This window comes from Pocillopora verrucosa, chromosome 13, assembly GCF_036669915.1.
Source record: "Pocillopora verrucosa isolate sample1 chromosome 13, ASM3666991v2, whole genome shotgun sequence".
In the NCBI taxonomy this organism is placed as follows: domain Eukaryota; kingdom Metazoa; phylum Cnidaria; class Anthozoa; order Scleractinia; family Pocilloporidae; genus Pocillopora; species Pocillopora verrucosa.
In genome coordinates this window covers 3595175-3601876 of record NC_089324.1, presented here as the reverse complement: position 1 = coordinate 3601876, position 6702 = coordinate 3595175, and positions in this window count along the sequence as shown.

The following is a 6702-nucleotide window of genomic DNA, read 5'->3' as shown; positions in this document are numbered from 1 at the left end:
GTGATGAGAATAAAGAAAACTATCAATTTGGGGATAATTTGTTGATCCAATATTAAATTCTCTGAACTAACATTATAAGAATTGTATGGTCGACAGTAAGGAGAATTACAAATTTGGTCTGGGAGTTAAAGATTTAACTCCCCTTTGTCTTAAGGTTTGACTTTACTCCCATAATCTGATACCTTTTTCTTCTTATCCCTACACACCCTGGCATCAGCATGTATACTCTCCATACTGACGTCTATAAATTTCCTTTGTTAGTGGTAAGGAGAATTTGTTCAACAATCAAGAGCTGATTTGTTAAGGATCATTTCCCTTATGCACTTGATCCTAATGTTTGATTCATCAGTGAAATTTTATGAGAAATGAGATGCTGGTTACCCTTAGAGGCTAAAGTGTTACAGCTGAATTACATTACATTTGGTGTTGTTTAAAAGATTGCATCCTCTACCAGACAGTGAAGCCAGTTTTCACCACCTTTTCGCTGGATAAAGTATCACTCCTAAGACTCAAAGAATCAACCTTTTAACCCCTGGTAGTGACCAGCATCTAATTTCTCCTTACAACATCAAAAATTAAGGATATGATTACCAACTAAGCTCTTGATTGTAAAACAAATTCTCCTCGTCAACACCTGTAGAGATGTATAGAGAACAGTGCGGAGAATATGCACACTGGTGTTAGGGTGTTAAGGGTTATATGCATCTTCAACACATCATTACTCTTACCTTTGCAATTTTACATGATGGTGCTGTTAAATGCAAGTAGGTGACATCCACAAGATTTTGACCAAAGACAACAGTAAATGACCTGTCTTCCAAGGATCCCTCTCCTTCACTTTGCAGTGTTTCTCTCAATTTGGCATCCTTTAACAGCAACAAAAAACTGAATTCAATGCCTCGAGCAGTTAACTGAACACTTTCAATTAATATGTGCAGAACAGTAACACATATAGCAAATAAATGAGGAGGTGTCATCCTCTTAAACTTTTCTGTAGGCAAATCATTCTTATGCAAAATGTCATTATCCTAACACTTATCCATTAAGGAAAAAAATTTTAACAATCATTTGGAAATGAGTTACATGTACCACAATTCTTTGTGATAAATTATTGATAAAAAAGCATTAATTTTCAGTATCTAAAGCCCCTTGGAAGTCATGAATAAATATTAAAATTTTAAAACATTGCCTTTGTGGCGAATCACCCACTTAGTGATTTGGTTTTTTCTTTAAGTGACACACATGACAAATCTACTGAGATTTCCAAGTTTCCATAACAACAGACCATAATGTGAACAATGTTTAATTAAAGAAGACTTTTCATCACAATGAAAACTTGATTTTGACCTTAGACATCACGAACCGGACAATCAATTCTAAAGAGCCACAAAAACTCTTTGAAGATAATTTAGACGAAGACAGGTGCAAATTTTTTCAGCATGACATAATCTGGTAACTTGGAATAAAATAAGAGCCCTATCTGTAAAAAAAAAAATCAGTGTTTGATTTAAATAATACCAAATGATTAAAGAGTACAAAAAATGTTTAGAGCTTACTCAGAGGAATGAAAAACCTGAATTTTTGCCTTATCTAAAACTTCATTGATGACGAGAATTTTTTTTAGGGGTAACCATTAAAGCTCGTGGCCTCTAGTACATCTCATTGACACCTAAATTGCTTGGGATTCATGAAAATTTCACTGGTAAAGGATTGCTCTACCAGTTTGAAAATGTATTTCACCTGTCATGCTTACATTAAGGGAAAACACAAGCTGCAAAGCAAACTTGTGAGCCTCCTTGCTATGACCCAAGATTTGGTTTGAGATAGCAAAAAAAATCAACCAGCCATTTCATACATTTGCAAGAAATCATTTAAGTAAGGTTTTCATGTAGGGATGCAGAATATCATAATAACAGGCCAGTATAAGACCTAACTTCTCTGAATCTGAATAAAGAAAAATGGCTCAGGCCATCAAAATTTAGCCAATAAATAAATCGATACGCAAATATCACTTTTAAGTAAAAATATCTCTCTGATTTGTTTTGATTTGCGAGGGAAAATGACATGGACTACCTTTTTGTATAGTTTGTAATTTGTCTGGTAGACATAACTTCTGGAAAATTACCAAGTTGGTAATTAAAGCAGGATCTCTGCTCACCAAAATGAATAAGTCATAAATGAAAAATATAATTCTCAAACATAGCAACTGAAATTTAAATGTTACACTACATAAAAACTTATTGTGCAGGCACCAAAGTAAGTATTCTTTTTTTTGGTTAAAAATGTATCGAGTTTCATTTAACCAGCTACTATTCGACCAAGAAAACGTAAATTAAATTTAAAAAGGTACAGACGTGTGCAATATTGGGAAAATGCCACTGATATCTCTAGCACCCAAACGCTGTGGTACTAAACAAATTCAGGAAGCAAATTTGTCTCAGATTAGATTTTCAGAACCCAATACTTGACCTAGTACTAAGAAGCAGAGCAATTTTTCCAACAATGTTTTTAAATTTTGGTTGCCATTTATTTTCAATGAGTTGATCCAAAAAAGGAACTTTGTAGTATTAAGATGTTACTAAACTTAGGCTGGAAGTGTTACGTGAAAGCATATCTAACTCGCACAGTTAGTCGTGAGTGACATGCAAACTGTACGGATGAGGAAGTATTTCAAAATGCCTACAAGATGGCAGATAAAGAAAAAACATAAATCCATCTAAATTCACGGATACTCAACTTGTTTACAACCCGATAATTCAATTTGATGATATCGAACACTAAATTTATTTTTCAGTTCAAACGCTCTCTTAACAAACTCGATAATATTTTCGCAGGTAATGTTTTTCATGAAAAAGGTACACCGAAAAAAAAAAAAACAACCTCTAAATATGGCTAAATTAAAACCCACACAAAGTTGTCAGGAACCCTAATGCACTCAGCTGTTAAGAAGATATTTGTTATCTATAAAGCAGAATGTTCACGATTTATTAAACCTGCAAACGGTCGCCTTCAATCAGAGTGATGTTACATGCAGGTATTGGTTTCTGTTCCAAATTATTTGACCGCTTTTGCGTGATTCATGCGACAAAAAAACACCCTTGAAAACTAATTACCCAAAGAAAATTCACGCACCGGCTCTGCTTAATTCATAATAAAAAAATACTCAACCGGTCGATATTGAAACTTACTTTTTGTTATTTCACGTTGCTGATGATACTAAAAAATATTTAATCCAAACACGAATTGCACACAAACTTGACAGCCATTTACGATAGACGTCAAAATTGTTATATCTTTATGTCGTAGTTGACATCAGCTGCAACTTAGAAATGCATTTTGCTTTCATTTCGATCTTAAGGTTTCCTCAGTCGCATGCTCGTTCAGTTGATCAGCCAGGACAACTACTAATTCTACTGAAAACCGAAAACGAAACTAACCAAATATCGCCCGCACAGATCGAATTTTTCATCCTCTCTGGACTCTCATTTCCTAATTTTGTGCTACGAAGCCAGTGGTTAACCTCGCCGAGATAAATTAAATCTCTCAGTTGCGGAAACAAGTATATTGATAATTGCACTCTCACGAATCTTCAAGCATTGCGCTTTCTGAGTAAAAAACAATATTCAAACATCGGTGGACAATAAAAAACTATGTCTGTTCCCAATAGATAATATTTTTTGAGAAAGAAAGAAAATTCTTCCGACTGAATTCTTAAAGAAGCCCAATAAGGAGGAGGACCATAACACGAATGTAGATAAATTTATTCGCGGGGTTTCCGAATTTTTGAAATGTAAACAAAGGTGTTAGAGATGCGCACTTCAACCATTGAATTCCTTCGATACCAAAGAGGAACGATGCTTGCCAAAATAACGTGAATATTATAAAGGAACTGCAAACTTGATTTCAGGAATTTTTACACGATCAAATCAAAAAAAATTAAATCCAACGAGACTATTTCGAACAGAACCAAATAAATTGCTCGGATGGAATACAATTGTGGTTCCAAAAACGCAATAAAGTGTACCTACGCTTAGAATGTTAATCTTCGCGATTTAATGATATTAGAGCGAACCACCAATTCGTTCATGATCGAGAGCACAGATCCAAACGTACAAACAATTTCACCCGGATACGAACGTTACCCATCAAACATTTTACGTGTGTGAAACATTACACAAGTTTTCTTTCGACCGCCACTAAATGCACATATGGGCTTTTCCCATCTCTTCATTTCGAAAACAAGAATAATCTTCAGGGTTGTGTAAGAAAATCTGCTAAAAATTCTAAAATCGAAATCTTACGAAAAATAATTAAAAGCACTAAGAAAAAATGTTTGCTGAGTAATCCCACAATCAAATGATCATTTGCGACGAATAAACATTTCTAAACGAGCTTTGTTAAATACAAAAACATACGAACCTTTGGTATACACCCGGTTCTTACTTCGCTCACATGGCAAAGATCCAGACAATTCCCTTCCTAAATATACCGAGAAAAGGAGGAAAAGGTTGAACCACCAGAGTCTGTGACAAGAATCCTAAAATTTCATTGAGGTGAGTAAGGATTTGCCAAAACATTGCACGCTCTGTAGGAAACGAATTTCTATAGAGGGAAAGCTAGCAGAATTTCTCACAATTGCTGCGGCAAGTGAAAACAATCCCGCAAACTACCTTATCCTCTTCTCTCCAGCCCAAAAGAAGCCATATTTGTCGACACAGAAAAACAGCCCTTGACTTGAGTTGGATCTGGAAAACGAAACGAATCAAGCATCAGATAATCAAGATGCAATCATGAAGATGACAGTCTGCAACAAGCTCCCTGGTGCGAAAGCACACTTGTTGGGTATTCGATCTGTTAACCGCAAGCAACCCTGTCATTTTGACTTTTCGTTCTACAGAACCATGCAAGAGTTCTACACACAGGTTGTTTGATATACCTCTTCCCATCTGGTCAGTAGTGTCCCTGTTTCAAGCAAGTTAGGGACGTAAACGTCCCAAGAGATGCGAGAAGTCGCCATTTCAATTCAAATCGAGAAAACCCACAGTGGCAAACTCGCCAAGGCAACATAACACATAGCAAAAGCGAAGAGATGCTTTAGAGTGCAGCTTCTATCGTCGTAAAATCATAGTTTACAGCTTGTATCGCGATGACCTCCCTCGAGCTTATAACTATTGTGTAGTCATGTCAAGAACTGATTAGACGAACAAGCGGCGATCCGAAGCGAAGACGAACTAAACACGATCTGTTTCTTGCGTTACAGCCGCAGTTACGACTTCCGTCCCGCTAACCAATCACAGTAAAGACCAGTCCGTCAATCAGTTTACAACACAGCTGTTCTTTACGTTACGCGGCAAAAATTGTTGGTGAAGAAAAAAATCTGCTCTTCGTAAATATTGAAATTAAAATATCAATATTCTGCTGAGCAGACTTTACACATTTCCATAACTTACAACTTCTGCGCTTCAAACAGGGATGTGACCAGATTTGCATGAATAACAATCGAGAACTGCAAGAATATCACGATGGCGCGCTTTCTTTCATTTTGTTCCCCTTTCTCAGCAAACTGGAGTGTGAAAATTTTATTTCAGAAACCTTTATCGAAGGTGAAACGCTTCTACTCAAAGAAAAGAGACTTCCACAGATTGGGAACGAGATAAAAACTTCAAATGTTCGGTAATCAATATGTGAAAATACTAGAAGTTGCTTTGGAATATATTTTGGTACACAGACGGTGATATAAATAATGCAATTGAAGGTGATTTATCGTGATTTATCATTTCATTTCTCAAGTAATGACAAACACTACTGAAACGAAGAATAATTTAAGGTGCGTCAGCAGCAAATAAATCATCAAGTCAACGCTGGCTATTACTGTAAGCGACAGCCATTTCAGGAAAAAACAAATCATCTTCTAGCATTGTGCTAGTATGGGCTTGAGAGAGAAATTACCAATATCTCCTGAGGATAGCTGTTGAAATATAAGAGTTGTATGTTTCCTAAAATTCGTATCTGTTAAAAAATTGGACAAAATTTTGTCGAACAAACGGTGCAAAAAATAAGAATAACTTCAAATCAGGACTATCTCAGTCCAAAAGGAAAAATAACCACTTTGTAAAATTATTCAGGGCATGTTCCATTAACCTTACGTAAGACTAAACAAACTTTCACTCGCAGCAAAATATAATATCTCCCGTCAAATCAAACTCAAAGCAAACCAAAGAAAATTATGGAGAAAAAAAAAACAATAACAAAACAAAACGAAACAAATTATTATTTTTATGGCAAATTTAACAAAGTCGAGAACTCGAAATACAGCTTAAGTTCGCTGAAAATCTCGTCTTCTGCTCATCATGCTCTGCAGTATCTGGAGATTTCGGTTATTGCCAGTTCGCCCCGGCCTCCTTTTCGCCCCCACATCAGCAAGGTAGGCGCATTTTCCTCTGCTGGAAGGAAACGAGTTAGAGATTTGGGGGCGAACTAATAAATGCGAGGGCGAACTTGTTATACCTGATGGGCGAACCCGTGGGTGAACTGATAGAGGGTGAATTTAGAAGGGGCGAAACCTCCAAATAACTATTAGGGATTGATTCACCCATAAAATAACAGACAATCCAGCAATTCCGACGTAATACTCCTCCAAAGAAACTTGTACAATGTATATTGACTTTCTCAGTTGTAAACGAAGCAACAAACTACAGATTG